The 25,299-nt window shown below is 37.3% G+C and overlaps 1 non-coding gene and 1 pseudogene across 1 annotated transcript; one reads left to right on the top strand and one right to left on the bottom strand.

Annotated features, from left to right (window-relative positions):
• The first annotated feature begins 18,641 nt into the window (after nucleotides 1–18,641).
• On the top strand, nucleotides 18,642–18,804 carry LOC135019317 (U1 spliceosomal RNA). Its single transcript, XR_010216905.1, has one exon. It is a non-coding gene; the product is annotated as a U1 spliceosomal RNA (small nuclear RNA).
• Nucleotides 18,805–20,885: 2,081 nt separating this feature from the next.
• On the bottom strand, nucleotides 20,886–21,064 carry LOC135019441 (U1 spliceosomal RNA; annotated as a pseudogene).
• Nucleotides 21,065–25,299: the final 4,235 nt, after the last annotated feature.

Below are 25,299 nucleotides of genomic sequence, written 5' to 3'. Positions count from 1 at the left end.
TTAATGTTTCCTGGTGTCAACCTGTATTATTTCCGTAGATATTGAAATGAGGATGCATCTTGCTGCCTTTCCAATGAAGCAAGTTTAATTTAGTAATAGGTGAAAAACCATCCCTACAAAGATGTTAATCAGATACTTGGCTTTGTGGACACTTTTCAGAGAACAAATTTGTTATCATAAAAATAAAGCCAGAAAATGAAGAGCTGTTTAATCACTCAATTGGATTTTTCTGCCAGCATTTTTCTTTTTCTCTGCAACCCACTGCTAAATTGTGCTTCCTAGCTGTTTTTTTTATAAAATCACTTAATCAAATCTAACTCTGATTACATCAGATAAGGCCAGGTACCCTACACCATAAGAGGGGTTTTGCAATTTTGACTTGTCTACTTAAATATTACCAAAATCTGATCACAAGGTCAATTACGTCCCTGGGTGGGATTGAACCACCAACCTTTTGATTAATAGCTGAACACACTAACCGATTGCGCCACAGAGACACTTTGTAAAAAGTACATACTGACAAAGACTAATAAGCATTCATCTAGAACGTTTCCTAGAAAAACTTTAAAAAGTCAATAATCTGGAGAGTTTTTGTAAGATGTTTCTTCCAGCAACCAATGAAGAAACACATTGGTACTTTCGCATGATGAGTGAGTGCTTCAGGATCTCTTGCACTTACATGTGCAGCAGAGTACTGCACTGGAAGCATGCTGGGCCCATAACCCAGAGGTAGGCAGATTGAAACTATCCTTTGCTATATGCATTTTTTTTGTTCATTAAAGTAATCCAAAACTGGGATTGATATTTTAGCTTTTATTTTTACTTAAAGTACAATAACTTTTACCATTTTAATTTGTTTTAATAGTATATTGACAGTATTGTTTTCTTTCAAAAATCCAATTAATTTTCTTTACCCGATTATTAAAATGGTAATTGACAAAAACAAACTACATTGTCACCAGAAGAGCAATACAAAATGTACAAGTGATATATTAAAATCATCTTTCCAGCTTGAATTTCAATGATGCATTGGGGCAACGATTTTGTGAGAAACATCTTCACCCTTAAATAAAGATTTTCTTTATTCCTTACCTGTGTGCTAATTAGATATCACCTTGTTTTCACATTAAACAGACTTCCACATGAGAAAGCAGCAAGGATGCAGTGGCGTTAATGTTTCCTGGTGTCAACCTGTATTATTTCAGTAGATATTGAAATGAGGATGCATCTTGCTGCCTTTCCAATGAAGCAAGTTTAATTTAGTAATAGATGAAAAACCATCCCTACAAATATGTTAATCAGATACTTGGCTTTGTGGACACTTTTCAGAGAACAAATTAGTTAGCATAAAAATAAAGCCAGAAAATGAAGAGCTGTTTAATCACTCAATTGGATTTTTCTGCCAGCATATTTCTTTTTCTCTGCAACCCACTGCTAAATTGTGCTTCCTAGCTGTTTTTATAAAATCACTGAATCAAATCTAACTACATCAGAGAAGGCCAGGTACCCTACACCATAACAGGGGGTTTGAAATTTTGACTTGTCTACTTAAAGATCACCAAAATCTGATAACAAGGTCAATTAAGTCCCTGGGTGGGATTGAACCACCAACCTTTTGGTTAATAGCCTTACACACTAACTGATTGCGCCACAGCGACACTTTGCAAAAGTACATACTGACAAAGGCTAATAAGCATTCATCTAGAACGATTCCTAGAAACATTTTAAAAAGTCAATAATGTGGAGAGTTTTTGTAAGATGTTACTTCCATCAACCAATGAAGAAACACATTGGTACTTTCCCATGACGAGTGAGTGCTTCAGGATCTTTTGCACTTACATGTGCAGCAGAGTACTGTAATGGAAGCATGCTGGGTCCATAACCCAGAGGTAGGCAGATTGAAACTATCCTCTGTTATATGCATTTTTTTTTGTTCATTAAAGTAATCCAAAACTGGGATTGATATTTTAGCTTTTATTTTTACTTAAAGTACAATAACTTTTACCATTTTAATTTGTTTTAATAGTATATTGACAGTATTGTTTTCTTTCAAAAATCCAATTAATTTTCTTTACCCGATTATTAAAATGGTAACTGACAAAAACAAACTACATTGTCACCAGAAGAGCAATACAAAATGTACAAGTGATATATTAAAATCATCTTTCCAGCTTGAATTTCAATGATGCATTGGGGCAACGATTTTGTGAGAAACATCTTCACCCTTAAATAAAGATTTTCTTAATTCCTTACCTGTGTGCTAATTAGATATCACCTTGTTTTCACATTAAACAGACTTCCACATGAGAAAGCAGCAAGGATGCAGTGGCGTTAATGTTTCCTGGTGTCAACCTGTATTATTTCAGTAAATATTGAAATGAGGATGCATCTTGCTGCCTTTCCAATGAAGCAAGTTTAATTTAGTAATAGGTGAAAAACCATCCCTACAAAGGTGTTAATCAGAGACTTGGCTTTGTGGACACTTTTCAGAGAACAAATTTGTTAGCATAAAAATAAAGCCAGAAAATGAAGAGCTGTTTAATCACTCAATTGGATTTTTTTGCCAGCATATTTCTTTTTCTCTGCAACCCACTGCTAAATTGTGCTTCCTAGCTGTTTTTATAAAATCACTGAATCAAATCTAACTCTGATTACATCAGAGAAGGCCAGGTACCCTACACCATAACAGGGGTTTTCGAAATTTTGACTTGTCTACTTAAAGATCAACAAAATCTGATAACAAGGTCAATTATGTCCCTGGGTGGGATTGAACCACCAACCTTTTGGTTAATAGCTGTACACACTAACTGATTGCGCCACAGCGACACTTTGCAAAAGTACATACTGACAAAGGCTAATAAGCATTCATCTAGAACGTTTCCTATAAAAACTTTAAATAGTCAATAATCTGGAGAGTTTTTGTAAGATGTTTCTTCCATCAACCAATGAAGAAACACATTGGTACTTTCCCATGATGAGTGAGTGCTTCAGGATCTCTTGCACTTACATGTGCAGCAGAGTACTGTTATGAAAGCATGCTGGGTCCATAACCCAGAGGTAGGCAGATTGAAACTATCCTCTGCTATATGCATTTTTTTTTGTTAATTAAAGTAATCCAAAACTGGGATTGATATTTTTGCTCTTTTATTTTTACTTAAAGTACAATAACTTTTACCATTTTAATTTGTTTTAATAGTATATTGACAGTATTGTTTTCTTTCAAAAATCCAATTAATTTTCTTTACCCGATTATTAAAATGGTAATTGACAAAAACAAACTACATTGTCACCAGAAGAGCAATACAAAATGTACAAGTGATATATTAAAATCATCTTTCCAGCTTGAATTTCAATGATGCATTGGGGCAACGATTTTGTGAGAAACATCTTCACCCTTAAATAAAGATTTTCTTAATTCCTTACCTGTGTGCTAATTAGATATCACTTTGTTTTCACATTAAACAGACTTCCACATGAGAAAACAGCAAAGATGCAGTGGCGTTAATGTTTCCTGGTGTCAACCTGTATTATTTCCGTAGATATTGAAATGAGGATGCATCTTGCTGCCTTTCCAATGAAGCAAGTTTAATTTAGTAATAGGTGAAAAACCATCCCTACAAAGATGTTAATCAGATACTTGGCTTTGTGGACACTTTTCAGAGAACAAATTTGTTATCATAAAAATAAAGCCAGAAAATGAAGAGCTGTTTAATCACTCAATTGGATTTTTCTGCCAGCATTTTTCTTTTTCTCTGCAACCCACTGCTAAATTGTGCTTCCTAGCTGTTTTTTTTATAAAATCACTTAATCAAATCTAACTCTGATTACATCAGAGAAGGCCAGGTACCCTACACCATAAGAGGGGTTTTGCAATTTTGACTTGTCTACTTAAATATTACCAAAATCTGATCACAAGGTCAATTACGTCCCTGGGTGGGATTGAACCACCAACCTTTTGATTAATAGCTGAACACACTAACCGATTGCGCCACAGAGACACTTTGCAAAAAGTACATACTGACAAAGACTAATAAGCATTCATCTAGAACGTTTCCTAGAAAAACTTTAAAAAGTCAATAATCTGGAGAGTTTTTGTAAGATGTTTCTTCCAGCAACCAATGAAGAAACACATTGGTACTTTCGCATGATGAGTGAGTGCTTCAGGATCTCTTGCACTTACATGTGCAGCAGAGTACTGCACTGGAAGCATGCTGGGCCCATAACCCAGAGGTAGGCAGATTGAAACTATCCTTTGCTATATGCATTTTTTTTGTTCATTAAAGTAATCCAAAACTGGGATTGATATTTTAGCTTTTATTTTTACTTAAAGTACAATAACTTTTACCATTTTAATTTGTTTTAATAGTATATTGACAGTATTGTTTTCTTTCAAAAATCCAATTAATTTTCTTTACCCGATTATTAAAATGGTAATTGACAAAAACAAACTACATTGTCACCAGAAGAGCAATACAAAATGTACAAGTGATATATTAAAATCATCTTTCCAGCTTGAATTTCAATGATGCATTGGGGCAACGATTTTGTGAGAAACATCTTCACCCTTAAATAAAGATTTTCTTAATTCCTTACCTGTGTGCTAATTAGATATCACCTTGTTTTCACATTAAACAGACTTCCACATGAGAAAACAGCAAAGATGCAGTGGTGTTAATGTTTCCTGGTGTCAACCTGTATTATTTCTGTAGATATTGAAATGAGGATGCATCTTGCTGCCTTTTTAATGAAGCAAGTTTAATTTAGTAATAGGTGAAAAACCATCCCTACAAAGATGTTAATCAGATACTTGGCTTTGTGGACACTTTTCAGAGAACAAATTTGTTATCATAAAAATAAAGCCAGAAAATGAAGAGCTGTTTAATCACTCAATTGGATTTTTCTGCCAGCATTTTTCTTTTTCTCTGCAACCCACTGCTAAATTGTGCTTCCTAGCTGTTTTTTTTATAAAATCACTTAATCAAATCTAACTCTGATTACATCAGAGAAGGCCAGGTACCCTACACCATAAGAGAAGGTTTGCAATTTTGACTTGTCTACTTAAATATCACCAAAATCTGATAACAAGGTCAATTACGTCCCTGGGTGGGATTGAACCACCAACCTTTTGATTAATAGCTGAACACACTAACAGATTGCGCCACAGAGACACTTTGCAAAAAGTCCATACTGACAAAGACTAATAAGCATTCATCTAGAACGTTTCCTAGAAAAACTTTAAAAAGTCAATAATCTGGAGAGTTTTTGTAAGATGTTTCTTCCAGCAACCAATGAAGAAACACATTGGTACTTTCGCATGATGAGTGAGTGCTTCAGGATCTCTTGCACTTAAATGTGCAGCAGAGTACTGCAATGGAAGCATGCTGGGCCCATAACCCAGAGGTAGCAGATTGAAACTATCCTTTGCTATATGCATTTTTTTTTGTTCATTAAAATGATCCAAAACTGGGATTGATATTTTAGCTTTTATTTTTACTTAAAGTACAATAACTTTTACCATTTTAATTTGTTTTAATAGTATATTGACAGTATTGTTTTCTTTCAAAAATCCACTTAATTTTCTTTACCCTATTATTAAAATGGTAATTGACAAAAACAAACTACATTGTCACCAGAAGAGCAATACAAAATGTACAAGTGATACATTAAAATCATCTTTCCAGCTTGAATTTCAATGATGCATTGGGGCAACGATTTTGTGAGAAACATCTTCACCCTTAAATAAAGATTTTCTTAATTCCTTACCTGTGTGCTAATTAGATATCACCTTGTTTTTACATTAAACAGACTTCCACATGAGAAAGCAGCAAGGATGCAGTGGCGTTAATGTTTCCTGGTGTCAACCTGTATTATTTCAGTAGATATTGAAATGAGGATGCGTCTTGCTGCCTTTCCAATGAAGCAAGTTTAATTTAGTAATAGATGAAAAACCATCCCTACAAATATGTTAATCAGATACTTGGCTTTGTGGACACTTTTCAGAGAACAAATTAGTTAGCATAAAAATAAAGCCAGAAAATGAAGAGCTGTTTAATCACTCAATTGGATTTTTCTGCCAGCATATTTCTTTTTCTCTGCAACCCACTGCTAAATTGTGCTTCCTAGCTGTTTTTATAAAATCACTGAATCAAATCTAACTACATCAGAGAAGGCCAGGTACCCTACACCATAACAGGGGGTTTGAAATTTTGACTTGTCTACTTAAAGATCACCAAAATCTGATAACAAGGTCAATTAAGTCCCTGGGTGGGATTGAACCACCAACCTTTTGGTTAATAGCCTTACACACTAACTGATTGCGCCACAGCGACACTTTGCAAAAGTACATACTGACAAAGGCTAATAAGCATTCATCTAGAACAATTCCTAGAAACATTTTAAAAAGTCAATAATGTGGAGAGTTTTTGTAAGATGTTTCTTCCATCAACCAATGAAGAAACACATTGGTACTTTCCCATGATGAGTGAGTGCTTCAGGATCTTTTGCACTTACATGTGCAGCAGAGTACTGTAATGGAAGCATGCTGGGTCCATAACCCAGAGGTAGGCAGATTGAAACTATCCTCTGCTATATGCATTTTTTTTTGTTAATTAAAGTAATCCAAAACTGGGATTGATATTTTTGCTCTTTTATTTTTACTTAAAGTACAATAACTTTTACCATTTTAATTTGTTTTAATAGTATATTGACAGTATTGTTTTCTTTCAAAAATCCACTTAATTTTCTTTACCCGATTATTAAAATGGTAATTGACAAAAACAAACTACATTGTCACCAGAAGAGCAATACAAAATGTACAAGTGATATATTAAAATCATCTTTCCAGCTTGAATTTCAATGATGCATTGGGGCAACGATTTTGTGAGAAACATCTTCACCCTTAAATAAAGATTTTCTTAATTCCTTACCTGTGTGCTAATTAGATATCACCTTGTTTTCACATTAAACAGACTTCCACATGAGAAAACAGCAAAGATGCAGTGGCGTTAATGTTTCCTGGTGTCAACCTGTATTATTTCCGTAGATATTGAAATGAGGATGCATCTTGCTGCCTTTCCAATGAAGCAAGTTTAATTTAGTAATAGGTGAAAAACCATCCCTACAAAGATGTTAATCAGATACTTGGCTTTGTGGACACTTTTCAGAGAACAAATTTGTTATCATAAAAATAAAGCCAGAAAATGAAGAGCTGTTTAATCACTCAATTGGATTTTTCTGCCAGCATTTTTCTTTTTCTCTGCAACCCACTGCTAAATTGTGCTTCCTAGCTGTTTTTTTATAAAATCACTTAATCAAATCTAACTCTGATTACATCAGAGAAGGCCAGGTACCCTACACCATAAGAGGGGGTTTGCAATTTTGACTTGTCTACTTAAATATCACCAAAATCTGATCACAAGATCAATTATGTCCCTGGGTGGGATTGAACCACCAACCTTTTGATTAATAGCTGAACACACTAACCGATTGCGCCACAGAGACACTTTGCAAAAAGTAAATACTGACAAAGACTAATAAGCATTCATCTAGAACGTTTCCTAGAAAAACTTTAAAAAATCAATAATCTGGAGAGTTTTTGTAAGATGTTTCTTCCAGCAACCAATGAAGAAACACATTGGTACTTTCGCATGATGAGTGAGTGCTTCAGGATCTCTTGCACTTACATGTGCAGCAGAGTACTGCAATGAAAGCATGCTGGGCCCATAACCCAGAGGTAGGCAGATTGAAACTATCCTTTGCTATATGCATTTTTTTCTTTTGTTCATTAAAGTAATCCAAAACTGGGATTGATATTTTAGCTTTTATTTTTACTTAAAGTACAATAACTTTTACCATTTTAATTTGTTTTAATAGTATATTGACAGTATTGTTTTCTTTCAAAAATCCACTTAATTTTCTTTACCCTATTATTCAAATGGTAATTGACAAAAACAAACTACATTGTCACCAGAAGAGCAATACAAAATGTACAAGTGATATATTAAAATCATCTTTCCAGCTTGAATTTCAATGATGCATTGGGGCAACGATTTTGTGAGAAACATCTTCACCCTTAAATAAAGATTTTCTTAATTCCTTACCTGTGTGCTAATTAGATATCACCTTGTTTTCACATTAAACAGACTTCCACATGAGAAAGCAGCAAGGATGCAGTGGCGTTAATGTTTCCTGGTGTCAACCTGTATTATTTCAGTAGATATTGAAATGAGGATGCATCTTGCTGCCTTTCCAATGAAGCAAGTTTAATTTAGTAATAGGTGAAAAACCATCCCTACAAATATGTTAATCAGATACTTGGCTTTGTGGACACTTTTCAGAGAACAAATTAGTTAGCATAAAAATAAAGCCAGAAAATGAAGAGCTGTTTAATCACTCAATTGGATTTTTCTGCCAGCATATTTCTTTTTCTCTGCAACCCACTGCTAAATTGTGCTTCCTAGCTGTTTTTATAAAATCACTGAATCAAATCTAACTCTGATTACATCAGAGAAGGCCAGGTACCCTACACCATAACAGGGGGTTTGAAATTTTGACTTGTCTACTTAAAGATCACCAAAATCTGATAACAAGGTCAATTAAGTTTCTGGGTGGGATTGAACCACCAACTTTTTGGTTAATAGCCTTACACACTAACTGATTGCGCCACAGTGACACTTTGCAAAAGTACTTACTGACAAAGGCTAATAAGCATTCATCTAGAACGATTCCTAGAAACATTTTAAAAAGTCAATAATGTGGAGAGTTTTTGTAAGATGTTTCTTCCATCAACCAATGAAGAAACACATTGGTACTTTCCCATGATGAGTGAGTGCTTCAGGATCTCTTGCACTTACATGTGCAGCAGAGTACTGTAATGGAAGCATGCTGGGTCCATAACCCAGAGGTAGGCAGATTGAAACTATCCTCTGCTATATGCATTTTTTTTTGTTAATTAAAGTAATCCAAAACTGGGATTGATATTTTTGCTCTTTTATTTTTACTTAAAGTACATTAACTTTAACATTTTAATTTGTTTTAATAGTATATTGACAGTATTGTTTTCTTTCAAAAATCCAATTAATTTTCTTTACCCGATTATTAAAATGGTAATTGACAAAAGCAAACTACATTGTCACCAGAAGAGCAATACAAAATGTACAAGTGATATATTAAAATCATCTTTCCAGCTTGAATTTCAATGATGCATTGGGGCAACGATTTTGTGAGAAACATCTTCACCCTTAAATAAAGATTTTCTTAATTCCTTACCTGTGTGCTAATTAGATATCACCTTGTTTTCACATTAAACAGACTTCCACATGAGAAAGCAGCAAGGATGCCGTGGCGTTAATGTTTCCTGGTGTCAACCTGTATTATTTCAGTAGATATTGAAATGAGGATGCATCTTGCTGCCTTTCCAATGAAGCAAGTTTAATTTAGTAATAGGTGAAAAACCATCCCTACAAAGATGTTAATCAGATACTTGGCTTTGTGGACACTTTTCAGAGAACAAATTTGTTAGCATAAAAATAAAGCCAGAAAATGAAGAGCTGTTTAATCACTCAATTGGATTTTTTTGCCAGCATATTTCTTTTTCTCTGCAACCCACTGCTAAATTGTGCTTCCTAGCTGTTTTTATAAAATCACTGAATCAAATCTAACTCTGATTACATCAGAGAAGGCCAGGTACCCTACACCATAACAGGGGTTTTCGAAATTTTGACTTGTCTACTTAAAGATCAACAAAATCTGATAACAAGGTCAATTACGTCCCTGGGTGGGATTGAACCACCAACATTTTGGTTAATAGCCGTACACACTAACTGATTGCGCCACAGCGACACTTTGCAAAAGTACTTACTGACAAAGGCTAATAAGCATTCATCTAGAACGTTTCCTATAAAAACTTTAAATAGTCAATAATCTGGAGAGTTTTTGTAAGATGTTTCTTCCATCAACCAATGAAGAAACACATTGGTACTTTCCCATGATGAGTGAGTGCTTCAGGATCTCTTGCACTTACATGTGCAGCAGAGTACTGTAATGGAAGCATGCTGGGTCCATAACCCAGAGGTAGGCAGATTGAAACTATCCTCTGCTATATGCATTTTTTTTGTTAATTAAAGTAATCCAAAACTGGGATTGATATTTGTGCTCTTTTATTTTTACTTAAAGTACAATAACTTTTACCATTTTAATTTGTTTTAATAGTATATTGACAGTATTGTTTTCTTTCAAAAATCCAATTAATTTTCTTTACCCGATTATTAAAATGGTAATTGACAAAAACAAACTACATTGTCACCAGAAGAGCAATACAAAATGTACAAGTGATATATTAAAATCATCTTTCCAGCTTGAATTTCAATGATGCATTGGGGCAACGATTTTGTGAGAAACATCTTCACCCTTAAATAAAGATTTTCTTAATTCCTTACCTGTGTGCTAATTAGATATCACCTTGTTTTCACATTAAACAGACTTCCACATGAGAAAACAGCAAAGATGCAGTGGCGTTAATGTTTCCTGGTGTCAATCTGTATTATTTCCGTAGATATTGAAATGAGGATGCATCTTGCTGCCTTTCCAATGAAGCAAGTTTAATTTAGTAATAGGTGAAAAACCATCCCTACAAAGATGTTAATCAGACACTTGGCTTTGTGGACACTTTTCAGAGAACAAATTAGTTAGCATAAAAATAAAGCCAGAAAATGAAGAGCTGTTTAATCACTCAATTGGATTTTTCTGCCAGCATATTTCTTTTTCTCTGCAACCCACTGCTAAATTGTGCTTCCTAGCTGTTTTTTTTATAAAATCACTTAATCAAATCTAACTCTGATTACATCAGAGAAGGCCAGGTACCCTACACCATAAGAGGGGGTTTGCAATTTTGACTTGTCTACTTAAATATCACCAAAATCTGATCACAAGATCAATTATGTCCCTGGGTGGGATTGAACCACCAACCTTTTGATTAATATCTGAACACACTAACCGATTGCACCACAGAGACACTTTGCAAAAAGTACATACTGACAAAGACTAATAAGCATTCATCTAGAACGTTTCCTAGAAAAACTTTAAAAAATCAATAATCTGGAGAGTTTTTGTAAGATGTTTCTTCCAGCAACCAATGAAGAAACACATTGGTACTTTCGCATGATGAGTGAGTGCTTCAGGATCTCTTGCACTTACATGTGCAGCAGAGTACTGCAATGAAAGCATGCTGGGCCCATAACCCAGAGGTAGGCAGATTGAAACTATCCTTTGCTATATGCATTTTTTTTTTTGTTCATTAAAGTAATCCAAAACTGGGATTGATATTTTAGCTTTTATTTTTACTTAAAGTACAATAACTTTTACCATTTTAATTTGTTTTAATAGTATATTGACAGTATTGTTTTCTTTCAAAAATCCAATTAATTTTCTTTACCCGATTATTAAAATGGTAATTGACAAAAACAAACTACATTGTCACCAGAAGAGCAATACAAAATGTACAAGTGATATATTAAAATCATCTTTCCAGCTTGAATTTCAATGATGCATTGGGGCAACGATTTTGTGAGAAACATCTTCACCCTTAAATAAAGATTTTCTTAATTCCTTACCTGTGTGCTAATTAGATATCACCTTGTTTTCACATTAAACAGACTTCCACATGAGAAAGCAGCAAGGATGCAGTGGCGTTAATGTTTCCTGGTGTCAACCTGTATTATTTCAGTAGATATTGAAATGAGGATGCATCTTGCTGCCTTTCCAATGAAGCAAGTTTAATTTAGTAATAGGTGAAAAACCATCCCTACAAATATGTTAATCAGATACTTGGCTTTGTGGACACTTTTCAGAGAACAAATTAGTTAGCATAAAAATAAAGCCAGAAAATGAAGAGCTGTTTAATCACTCAATTGGATTTTTCTGCCAGCATATTTATTTTTCTCTGCAACCCACTGCTAAATTGTGCTTCCTAGCTGTTTTTATAAAATCACTGAATCAAATCTAACTCTGATTACATCAGAGAAGGCCAGGTACCCTGCACCATAACAGGGGGTTTGAAATTTTGACTTGTCTACTTAAAGATCACCAAAATCTTATAACAAGGTCAATTAAGTCCCTGGGTGGGATTGAACCACCAACTTTTTGGTTAATAGCCTTACACACTAACTGATTGCGCCACAGTGACACTTTGCAAAAGTACTTACTGACAAAGGCTAATAAGCATTCATCTAGAACGATTCCTAGAAACATTTTAAAAAGTCAATAATGTGGAGAGTTTTTGTAAGATGTTTCTTCCATCAACCAATGAAGAAACACATTGGTACTTTCCCATGATGAGTGAGTGCTTCAGGATCTCTTGCACTTACATGTGCAGCAGAGTACTGTAATGGAAGCATGCTGGGTCCATAACCCAGAGGTAGGCAGATTGAAACTGTCCTCTGCTATATGCATTTTTTTTTGTTAATTAAAGTAATCCAAAACTGGGATTGATATTTTTGCTCTTTTATTTTTACTTAAAGTACATTAACTTTTACCATTTTAATTTGTTTTAATAGTATATTGACAGTATTGTTTTCTTTCAAAAATCCAATTAATTTTCTTTACCCGATTATTAAAATGGTAATTGACAAAAGCAAACTACATTGTCACCAGAAGAGCAATACAAAATGTACAAGTGATATATTAAAATCATCTTTCCAGCTTGAATTTCAATGATGCATTGGGGCAACGATTTTGTGAGAAACATCTTCACCCTTAAATAAAGATTTTCTTAATTCCTTACCTGTGTGCTAATTAGATATCACCTTGTTTTCACATTAAACAGACTTCCACATGAGAAAGTAGCAAGGATGCAGTGGCATTAATGTTTCCTGGTGTCAACCTGTATTATTTCAGTAGATATTAAAATGAGGATGCATCTTGCTGCCTTTCCAATGAAGCAAGTTTAATTTAGTAATAGGTGAAAAACCATCCCTACAAAGATGTTAATCAGATACTTGGCTTTGTGGACACTTTTCAGAGAACAAATTTGTTAGCATAAAAATAAAGCCAGAAAATTAAGAGCTGTTTAATCACTCAATTGGATTTTTTTGCCAGCATATTTCTTTTTCTCTGCAACCCACTGCTAAATTGTGCTTCCTAGCTGTTTTTATAAAATCACTGAATCAAATCTAACTCTGATTACATCAGAGAAGGCCAGGTACCCTACACCATAACAGGGGTTTTCGAAATTTTGACTTGTCTACTTAAAGATCAACAAAATCTGATAACAAGGTCAATTACGTCCCTGGGTGGGATTGAACCACCAACCTTTTGGTTAATAGCCGTACACACTAACTGATTGCGCCACAGCGACACTTTGCAAAAGTACTTACTGACAAAGGCTAATAAGCATTCATCTAGAACGTTTCCTATAAAAACTTTAAATAGTCAATAATCTGGAGAGTTTTTGTAAGATGTTTCTTCCATCAACCAATGAAGAAACACATTGGTACTTTCCCATGAGGAGTGAGTGCTTCAGGATCTCTTGCACTTACATGTGCAGCAGAGTACTGTAATGGAAGCATGCTGGGTCCATAACCCAGAGGTAGGCAGATTGAAACTATCCTCTGCTATATGCATTTTTTTTGTTAATTAAAGTAATCCAAAACTGGGATTGATATTTGTGCTCTTTTATTTTTACTTAAAGTACAATAACTTTTACCATTTTAATTTGTTTTAATAGTATATTGACAGTATTGTTTTCTTTCAAAAATCCAATTAATTTTCTTTACCCGATTATTAAAATGGTAATTGACAAAAACAAACTACATTGTCACCAGAAGAGCAATACAAAATGTACAAGTGATATATTAAAATCATCTTTCCAGCTTGAATTTCAATGATGCATTGGGGCAACGATTTTGTGAGAAACATCTTCACCCTTAAATAAAGATTTTCTTAATTCCTTACCTGTGTGCTAATTAGATATCACCTTGTTTTCACATTAAACAGACTTCCACATGAGAAAACAGCAAAGATGCAGTGGCGTTAATGTTTCCTGGTGTCAACCTGTATTATTTCCGTAGATATTGAAATGAGGATGCATCTTGCTGCCTTTCCAATGAAGCAAGTTTAATTTAGTAATAGGTGAAAAACCATCCCTACAAAGATGTTAATCAGATACTTGGCTTTGTGGACACTTTTCAGAGAACAAATTAGTTAGCATAAAAATAAAGCCAGAAAATGAAGAGCTGTTTAATCACTCAATTGGATTTTTCTGCCAGCATATTTCTTTTTCTCTGCAACCCACTGCTAAATTGTGCTTCCTAGCTGTTTTTTTTATAAAATCACTTAATCAAATCTAACTCTGATTACATCAGAGAAGGCCAGGTACCCTACACCATAAGAGGGGGTTTGAAATTTTGACTTGTCTACTTAAAGATCACCAAAATCTGATAACAAGGTCAATTACATCCCTGGGTGGGATTGAACCACCAACCCTTTGATTAATAACCAAACACACTAACCGATTGCGCCACAGAGACACTTTGCAAACTTACATACTGACAAAGGCTAATAAGCATTCATCTAGAACGTTTCCTAGAAAAACTTTAAAAAGTCAATAATCTGGAGAGTTTTTGTAAGATGTTTCTTCCATCAACCAACGAAGAAACACATTGGTACTTTCCCATGATGAGTGAGTGCTTCAGGATCTCTTGCACTTACATGTGCAGCAGAGTACTGCATTGGAAACATGCTGGGCCCATAACCCAGAGGTAGGCAGATTGAAACTATCCTCTGCTATATGCATTTTTTATTGTTAATTAAAGTAATCCAAAACTGGGATTGATATTTTTGCTCTTTTATTTTTACTTAAAGTACAATAACTTTTACCATTTTAATTTGTTTTAATAGTATATTGACAGTATTGTTTTCTTTCAAAAATCCACTTAATTTTCTTTACCCTATTATTATAATGGTAATTGACAAAAACAAACTACATTGTCACCAGAAGAGCAATACAAAATGTACAAGTGATATATTAAAATCATCTTTCCAGCTTGAATTTCAATGATGCATTGGGGCAACGATTTTGTGAGAAACATCTTCACCCTTAAATAAAGATTTTCTTAATTCCTTACCTGTGTGCTAATTAGATATCACCTTGTTTTCACATTAAACAGACTTCCACATGAGAAAACAGCAAAGATGCAGTGGCGTTAATGTTTCCTGGTGTCAACCTGTATTATTTCCGTAGATATTGAAATGAGGATGCATCTTGCTGCCTTTCCAATGAAGCAAGTTTAATTTAGTAATAGGTGAAAAACTATCCCTACAAAGATGTTAATCAGACACTTGGCTTTGTGGACACTTTTCAGAGAACAAATTAGTTAGCATAAAAATAAAGCCAGAAAATGAAGAGCTGTTTAATCACTCAATTGGATTTTTCTGCCAGCATATTTCTTTTTCTCTGCAACCCACTGCTAAATTGTGCTTCCTAGCTGTTTTTTTATAAAATCACTTAATCAAATCTAACTCTGATTACATCAGAGAAGGCCAGGTACCCTACACCATAAGATGGGGTTTGAAATTTTGACTTGTCTACTTAAAGATCACCAAAATCTGATAACAAGGTCAATTACATCCCTGGGTGGGATTGAACCACCAACCCTTTGATTACTAACAAAACACACTAACCGATTGCGCCACAGAGACACTTTGCAAACTTACATACTGACAAAGGCTAATAAGCATTCATCTAGAACGTTTCCTAGAAAAACTTTAAAAAGTCAATAATCTGGAGAGTTTTTGTAAGATGTTTCTTCCATCAACCAACGAAGAAACACATTGGTACTTTCCCATGATGAGTGAGTGCTTCAGGATCTCTTGCACTTACATGTGCAGCAGAGTACTGCATTGGAAACATGCTGGGCCCATAACCCAGAGGTAGGCAGATTGAAACTATCCTCTGCTATATGCATTTTTTATTGTTAATTAAAGTAATCCAAAACTGGGATTGATATTTTTGCTCTTTTATTTTTACTTAAAGTACAATAACTTTTACCATTTTAATTTGTTTTAATAGTATATTGACAGTATTGTTTTCTTTCAAAAATCCACTTAATTTTCTTTACCCTATTATTATAATGGTAATTGACAAAAACAAACTACATTGTCACCAGAAGAGCAATACAAAATGTACAAGTGATATATTAAAATCATCTTTCCAGCTTGAATTTCAATGATGCATTGGGGCAACGATTTTGTGAGAAACACCTTCACCCTTAAATAAAGATTTTCTTAATTCCTTACCTGTGTGCTAATTAGATATCACCTTGTTTTCACATTAAACAGACTTCCACATGCGAAAGCAGCAAGGATGCAGTGGCGTTAATGTTTCCTGGTGTCAACCTGTATTATTTCAGTAGACATTGAAATGAGGATGCATCTTGCTGCCTTTCCAATGAAGCAAGTTTAATTTAGTAATAGGTGAAAAACCATCCCTACAAAGATGTTAATCAGAGACTTGGCTTTGTGGACACTTTTCAGAGAACAAATTTGTTAGCATAAAAATAAAGCCAGAAAATGAAGAGCTGTTTAATCACTCAATTGGATTTTTTTGCCAGCATATTTCTTTTTCTCTGCAACTCACTGCTAAATTGTGCTTCCTAGCTGTTTTTATAAAATCACTAAATCAAATCTAACTCTGATTACATCAGAGAAGGCCAGGTACCCTACACCATAACAGGGGGTTTGAAATTTTGACTTGTCTACTTAAAGATCACCAAAATCTGATAACAAGGTCAATTAAGTCCCTGGGTGGGATTGAACCACCAACCTTTTGGTTAATAACCATACACACAGACTGATTGCGCCACAGCGACACTTTGCAAAAGTACATACTGACAAAGGCTAATAAGCATTCATCTAGAACGTTTCCTAGAAACATTTTAAAAAGTCAATAATGTGGAGAGTTTTTGTAAGATGTTTCTTCCATCAACCAATGAAGAAACACATTGGAACTTTCCCATGATAAGTGAGTGCTTCAGGACCTCTTGCACTTACATGTGCAGCAGAGTACTGTAATGGAAGCATGCTGGGTCCATAACCCAGAGGTAGGCAGATTGAAACTATCCTCTGCTATATGCATTTTTTTTTGTTAATTAAAGTAATCCAAAACTGGGATTGATATTTTTGCTCTTTTATTTTTACTTAAAGTACAATAACTTTTACCATTTTAATTTGTTTTAATAGTATATTGACAGTATTGTTTTCTTTCAAAAATCCAATTAATTTTCTTTACCCGATTATTAAAATGGTAATTGACAAAAACAAACTACATTGTCACCAGAAGAGCAATACAAAATGTACAAGTGATATATTAAAATCATCTTTCCAGCTTGAATTTCAATGATGCATTGGGGCAACGATTTTGTGAGAAACATCTTCACCCTTTAATAAAGATTTTCTTAATTCCTTACCTGTGTGCTAATTAGATATCACCTTGTTTTCACATTAAACAGACTTCCACATGAGAAAGCAGCAAGGATGCAGTGGCGTTAATGTTTCCTGGTGTCAACCTGTATTATTTCAGTAGATATTGAAATGAGGATGCATCTTGCTGCCTTTCCAATGAAGCAAGTTTAATTTAGTAATAGGTGAAAAACCATCCAAGAGCTGTTTAATCACTCAATTGGATTTTTTTGCCAGCATATTTCTTTTTCTCTGCAACCCACTGCTAAATTGTGCTTCCTAGCTGTTTTTATAAAATCACTGAATCAAATCTAACTCTGATTACATCAGAGAAGTCTAAATACCTAACACCATAACAGGGGGTTTGAAATTTTGACTTGTCTACTTAAAGATCACCAAAATCTGATAACAAAGTCAATTACATCCCTGGGTGGGATTGAACCACCAACCTTTTGGTTAATAGCCATACACACTAACTGATTGCGCCACAGCGACACTTTGCAAAATTACATACTGACAAAGGCTAATAAACAATCATCTAGAACGTTTCCTAGAAAAACTTTAAAAAGTCAATAATCTGGAGTGTTTTTGTAAGATGTTTCTGCCATCAACCAATGAAGAAACACATTGGTACTTTCCCATGATGAGTGAGTGCTTCAGGATCTCTTGCACTTACATGTGCAGCAGAGTACTGCAATGGAAGCATGCTGGGCCCATAACCCAGAGGTAGAAAGATTGAAACTATCCTCTGCTATATGCATTTTTTTTGTTAATTAAAGTAATCCAAAACTGGGATTGATATTTTTGCTCTTTTATTTTTACTTAAAGTACAATAACTTTTACCATTTTAATTTGTTTTAATAGTATATTGACAGTATTGTTTTCTTTCAAAAATTCACTTAATTTTCTTTTTTGTGTGCTAATTAGATATCACCTTGTTTTCACATTAAATAGACTTCCACATGAGAAAGCAGCAAGGATGCAGTGGCGTTAATGTTTCCTGGTGGTAGTGGGGGACTGTGTTTGTGCTTTCCTCTGGTCAGCTCTGGTAAAAGTCAGATTTCTTTGTCTCAGATCTTCCTCTAGCCTTGTTCTTCTTTCGAGAGTTCCCTTGTGCTGCCTCAGTTGGATCTCCTTCACTTGACAGGGGGGTACCCGAGCAGCGACCCTCCCCAGCACTAGCCCAACTCCTACTTACCTGCCAGGTGAGATACTATGATCATGAAGGTGCTTCTCCCAGGGAAAGGCTCACCCATTGCACTCTGGGTGTGCTGCTCCTGCGATTTCCCCAAATGTGGGAAACTTGACTGCATAATTTGTGTTTCCCCTGGTCGGCTCTCGTATAATTCAGATCTCTTTGTCTCAGGTCTCTCTCCAGCCTAGTTTGCTGTCTGTTTCCACTTCTCTTTTCTTAAACCGCTCCCTTCTATGCCCTTGCGCACCTTAATTAAATCTAACTCTGATTACGTCAGAGAAGGCTAGGTACCCTACACCATAAGAGGGGGTTTGAAATTTTGACTTGTCTACTTAAAGATCACCAAAATCTGATCACAAGGTCAATTACATCACTGGGTGGGAACCTTTTGGTTAATAGCCTATGTAAGTGCAAGAGATCCTGAAGCACTCACTCATCATGGGAATGTACCAATGTGTTTCTTACAAAAATTCTCCAGATTATTGACTTTTTAAAGTTTTTCTAGGAAACGTTCTAGATGAATGCTTATTAGCCTTTGTCAGTATGTACTTTTGCAAAGTGTCGCTGTGGCGCAATCAGTTAGTGTGTATGGCTATTAACCTAAAGGTTGGTGATTCAATCCCACCCAGGGACGTAATAGACCTTGTTATCAGATTTTGGTGATCTTTAAGTAGACAAGTCAAAATTTCAAACCCCCTCTTATGGTGTAGGGTACCCGGCCTTCTCTGATGTAATCAGAATTAGATTTGATTAAGTGATTTTATAAAAAACAGCTAGGAAGCACAATTTAGCAGTGGGTTGCAGAGAAAAAGAAAAATGCTGGCAGAAAAATCCAATTGAGTGATTAAACAGCTCTTCATTTTCTGGCTTTATTTTTATGCTAACAAATTTGTTCTCTGAAAAGTGTCCACAAAGCCAAGTCTCTGATTAACACCTTTGTAGGCATGGTTTTTAACCTATTACTAAATTAAACTTGCTTCATTGGAAAGGCAGCAAGATGCATCCTCATTTCAATGTCTACTGAAATAATACAGGTTGACACCAGGAAACATTAACGCCACTGCATCCTTGCTGCTTTCTCATGTGGAAGTCTGTTTAATGTGAAAACAAGGTGATATCTAATTAGCACACAGGTAGGGAATTAAGAAAATCTTTATTTAAGGGTGAAGATGTTTCTCACAAAATCGTTACCTCAATGCATCATTGAAATTCAAGCTGAAAAGATGATTTTAATATATCACTTGTACATTTTGTATTGCTCTTCTGGTGACAATGTAGTTTGTTTTTGTCAATTACCATTTTAATAATAGGGTAAAGAAAATTAAGTGGATTTTTGAAAGAAAACAATACTGTCAATATACTATTAAAACAAATTAAAACGGTAAAAGTTATTGTACTTTAAGTAAAAATAAAAGAGCCAAAATATCAATCCCAGTTTTGGATTACTTTAATTAACAAAAAAAATGCATATAGCAGAGGACAGTTGCAATCTGCCTACCTCTGGGTTATAGGCCCAGCATGCTTCCATTGTAGTCCTTTGCTGCACATGTAAGTGCAAGAGATCCTGAAGCACTCACTCATCATGGGAAAGTACCAATGTGTTTCTTCATTGGTTGATGGAAGGAACATCTTACAAAAACTCTCCAGATTATTGACTTTTTAAAGTTTTTCTAGGAAACGTTCTAGATGAATGCTTATTAACCTTTGTCAGTATGTACTTTCGCAAAGTGTCTCTGAGGCGCAAACAGTTAGCGTGTTCAGTTGTTAACCAAAAGGTTGGTGGTTCAATCCCACCTAGGGACGTAATTGACCTCGTTATCAGATTTTGGTGATCTTTAAGTAGACAAGTAAAAATTTCAAACCACCTCTTATGGTGTAGGGTACCTGGCCTTCTCTGATGTAATCAGAGTTAGATTTGATTAAGTGATTTTATAAAAAAAACAGCCACGAAGCACAATTTAGCAGTGGGTTGCAGAGAAAAAGAAATATGCTGGCAGAAAAATCCAATTGAGTGATTAAACAGCTCTTCATTTTCTGGCTTTATTTTTATGCTAACAAATTTGTGCTCTGAAAAGTGTCCACAAAGCCAAGTATCTGATTAACACCTTTGTAGGGATGGTTTTTCACCTATTATTAAATTAAACTTGCTTCATTGGAAAGGCAGCAAGTGATGTCATCCAAGCAGTGGGTCAAAGTTGGCTTCAAACCTCGTCTGCTTATGAAAAGAGAAAAGGGGTATGCAGGGCATGGCGGCCTTTTGCGGTGCTTGGATGACCCCTAGTTCGCATTAAATAATGCAGTCGAGTTTCCCACATTTGGGGAAATCACAGGGGTCAGCATACCCAGAATGCAATGAATGAACCGCACCCTGGGAGAACAGTCTTCATGACCATGGTATCTCCTATGCAAAATAAGTATGATTTGGGATAGGGCTGGGGAGGGCCGCTGCTCAGGCACATCTCTGTCAAGTAAAGGAGATTCAACTGAGGCAGCACAAGGGAACTCTCATCTGGGGACAACAACTGCAGGGAGAACACATATTTTCAGATGAACATGGGAGGGCAGAAGGCTGCCTAATACTGAAGCACCCCCAAACAACAAACCAAATGCAACAACTAGTGCAAGCATTCCTGGGGGAAGGCCTGCAGCAGATGGATTTGCATATGGCGATGTCATCCAAGCAGTGGGTCAAAGTTGGCTTCAACCCTCGTCTGCATATGAAAAGAGAAAAGGGGCGTGCAGGGCATGGCGGCCTTTTGCGGCACTTGGATGACCCCTAGTTCGCATTAAACACCTCCACCCTCCGTCGGTGTGGGGCTCATGTTGGCTATGCCCCAGCCCCTGAAGCATTCAAGCTGATTTCTTGCAGCAGCTGGGCACTGTAACAGCTCCAGAGCTGCTCTGTAAGGCAAGTAAAAGGGTGTGGGCCCTGCAGCACTACCTGTAGTTCGCATTGTGCGAGACCCCTAGTTCGCATTAAACACCCCCACCCTCCTTCGGTGTGGGGCTCATGTTGGCCATGCCCCAGCCCCTGAAGCATTCACGCTGATTTCTTGCAGCAGCTGGGCACTGTAACAGCTCAAGAGCTGCTCTGTAAGGCAAGTAAAAGGGTGTGGGCCCTGCAGCACTACCTGTAGTTTGCATTGTGCATTGGAAGGCACAAAGTAAGCAGACAGGAGGAGAAGTCAGGATAGTGCACAAGGGTATAGACGGGAGGGGCTCAAGAAAAAAGAAGTGGAAACAGACAGCAAACTAGGCTTCCAATGCACAATGCAAACTACAGGTAGTGCTGCAGGGCCCACACCCTTTTACTTGCCTTACAGAGCAGCTCTGGAGCTGTTTAATCACTCAATTGGATTTTTCTGCCAGCATAATTTTTCTCTTACGTCCTAGAGGATGCTGGGGACTCCGTAAGGACCATGGGGGATAGACGGGCTCCGCAGGAGACATGGGCACTTAAAGAAAGACTTTAGATCTGGGTGTGCACTGGCTCCTCCCTCTATGCCCCTCCTCCAGACCTCAGTTTACTACTGTGCCCAGAGGAGACTGGGTGCTTTTCAGGGAGCTCTCCTGAGTTTCCTGACAGAAAGTATATTTGTTAGATTTTTTTATTTTCAGGGAGCCTGCTGGCAACAGACTCCCTGCATCGAGGGGCGGAGGGGAGAGATGCACACCTACTTCTGTGAGTTGATAGGCTCTGCTTCTTAGGCTACTGTACAGCATTAGCTCCAGAGGGATCGGTACGCAGGTCTCACCCTCGCCGTCCGTCCCAGAGCCGCGCCGCCGTCCCCCTCGCAGAGCCGGAAGATAGAAGCCGGGTGAGTATGAGAAGAAAAGAAGACTTCAGAGGCGGCGGAAGACTTCATGATCTTCACTGAGGTAACGCACAGCAGTAAAGCTGTGCTCAATTGCTCCCATACACCTCACACACGGCAGTCAGTGTAAGGGTGAAGGGCTCAGGGGGGACGCCCTGGGCAGCAATATAGACCTCTCTTTGGCAAAATAAATATATATGCAGCTAGGCACTGTATATATATATATAAGAGCCCCCGCCATTTTTTTACTATATTTGAGCGGGACAGAAGCCCGTCGCTGAGGGGGTGGGGCTTCTCCCTCAGCACTCACCAGCACCATTTTCTCCACAGCACCGCTGAGGGGAAGCTCCACGGACTCTCCCCTGCTTATACCACGGTAGAAAGAGGGTCTTAAAGAAGAGGGGGGCACATAATTAGGCGCATATATATATGGAAATACAGCGCTACTGGGTAAACATAAAATTATTGTGTTTTTTTCCTGGGTCATATAGCGCTGGGGTGTGTGCTGGCATACTCTCTCTCTCTGTCTCTCCAAAGGGCCTTGTTGGGGAACTGTCCTCAGATAAGAGGATTCCCTGAGTGTATGGTGTGTCGGTACACGTGTGTCGACATGTCTGAGGTAGAAGGCTCTCCTAGAGAGGAGCAGGAGCAAATTAATGTGGTGTCTCCATCGACAACGCCGACACCTGACTGAATGGATATGTGAAATGTTTTAAGTGCTAATGTAAACTTATTACACAAGAGATTAGACAAAGCTGAAGCTAGGGAACAGTCAGGGAGTCAACCCATGCCTGTCCCTATGTCGCAGGGACCTTCGGGGTCTCAAAAGCGCCCACTATCCCAAATAGTTGACACAGATACCGACACGGATTCTGACTCCAGTGTCGACTACGATGATGCAAAGTTACAGCCAAAATTGGCTAAATGTATTCGATATATGATTATTGCAATAAAAGATGTTTTGCACATCACAGAGTCCCCTGTCCCTGACACGAGGGTACACATGTATAAGGGAAAGAAACCTGAGATAACCTTTCCCCCCTCACATGAGTTGAACGAATTATGTGAAAAAGCTTGAGAATCTCCAGACAAAAAGCTGCAGATTCCCAAAAGGATTCTTATGGCGTATCCTTTCCCGCCAATGGACAGGATACGGTGGGAATCCTCCCCTAGGGTGGATAAAGCATTGACACGCTTATCCAAAAAGGTAGCGCTGCCATCCCAGGATACGGCTACCATCAGGGACCATGCTGACCGCAAGCAGGAGGTTACCCTAAAGTCCATTTACACACATTCTGGTACCTTACTCAGACCGGCAATTGCGTCGGCCGGGGTTGTAGCGCGGTGGCAGCATGGACAGATACCTTATCAGCAGAGATTGAGACCCTAGATAAGGATGCTATGTTATTGACCATAGGGCATATAAAAGATGCTGTCCTATATATGAGAGATGCTCAAAGTGACATTAGTCTACTGGGTTCTAGAATAAACGCTATGTCGATTTCTGATAGACGAGTCCTATGGACCCGGCAATGGACAGGTGATGCCGACTCAAAAAGGCATATGGAGGTTTTACCTTACAGGGGTGAGGAATTGTTTGGGGAAGGTCTCTCGGACCTAGTCTCCACAGCTACAGCTGGTAAATCAAATTTTTTGCCTTATATTCCCTCACAGCCTAAGAAAGCACCACATTATCAAATGCAGTCCTTTCGATCACAGAGAAACAAGAAAGTACGAGGTGTGTCCTTTCTTGCCAGAGGTAAGGGCAGAGGGAAGAAGCTGCACAACACAGCTAGTTCCCAGGAACAGAAGTCCTCCCCGGCCTCTACAAAATCCACCGCATGACGCTGGGGCTCCGCTAAAGGAGTCCGCCCAGTTGGGGGCACGTCTTCGAGTTTTCAGCCACATCTGGGTTCATTCGCAGGTGGATCCCTAGGCAATAGAAATTGTTTCTCAGGGTTACAAGCTTAAATTCGAAGAGGTGCCTCCTCGCCGGTTTTTCAAATCGGCCCTACCATTTTCTCCCCAGGAAAGGGAGATAGTGTTAAATGCAATTCACAAATTGTATCTTCAACAGGTGGTGGTCAAGGTTCCCCTGCTTCAACAAGGAAAGGGAAATTATTCGACCCTGTTTGTAGTCCCAAAACCGGACGGTTTGGTCAGACCCATATTAAATTTAAAATCCCTGAACCTATACTTGAAAAGGTTCAAGTTCAAGATGGAATCGCTAAGAGCGGTCATCGCCAGCCTAGAAGGGGGGGATTTTATGATATCTCTGGACATAAAGGATGCATACCTTCATGTACTCATTTATCCACCTCATCAGGCGTACCTAAGATTTGCGGTACAGTATTGTCATTACCAATTTCAGACGTTGCCGTTTGGTCTCTCCAGAATTTTCTCCGAGAATTTTCACCAAGGTAATGACGGAAATTATGGTGCTCCTGCGAAAGCAAGGTGTCACAATTATCCCGTACTTGAACGATCTCCTCATAAAAGCGAGATCAAGAGAGCAGTTGCTGAACAGCGTATAACTTTCACTGAAGGTGTTACAGCAACACGGCTGGATTCTCAATATCCCGAAGTCGCAGTTGGTTCCTACGACTCGTCTGACTTTGCTTGGGCATTATTCTGGATACGGACCAGAAAAGGGTTTATCTTCCGATAGAAAAGGCCCAGGAACTCATGACTCTGGTCAGGAACCTATTGAAACCAAAACAGGTGTCAGTGCATCACTGCACTCGAGTCCTGGGAATGATGGTGGCATCATACGAGGCCATTCCCTTCGGCAGGTTCCATGCGAGGATCTTGCAATGGGACCTACTGGACAAGTGGTCC

This window comes from Pseudophryne corroboree, unplaced genomic scaffold, assembly GCF_028390025.1.
Source record: "Pseudophryne corroboree isolate aPseCor3 unplaced genomic scaffold, aPseCor3.hap2 scaffold_334, whole genome shotgun sequence".
In the NCBI taxonomy this organism is placed as follows: domain Eukaryota; kingdom Metazoa; phylum Chordata; class Amphibia; order Anura; family Myobatrachidae; genus Pseudophryne; species Pseudophryne corroboree.
This window is presented reverse-complemented; position numbering and strand designations above follow the sequence as displayed.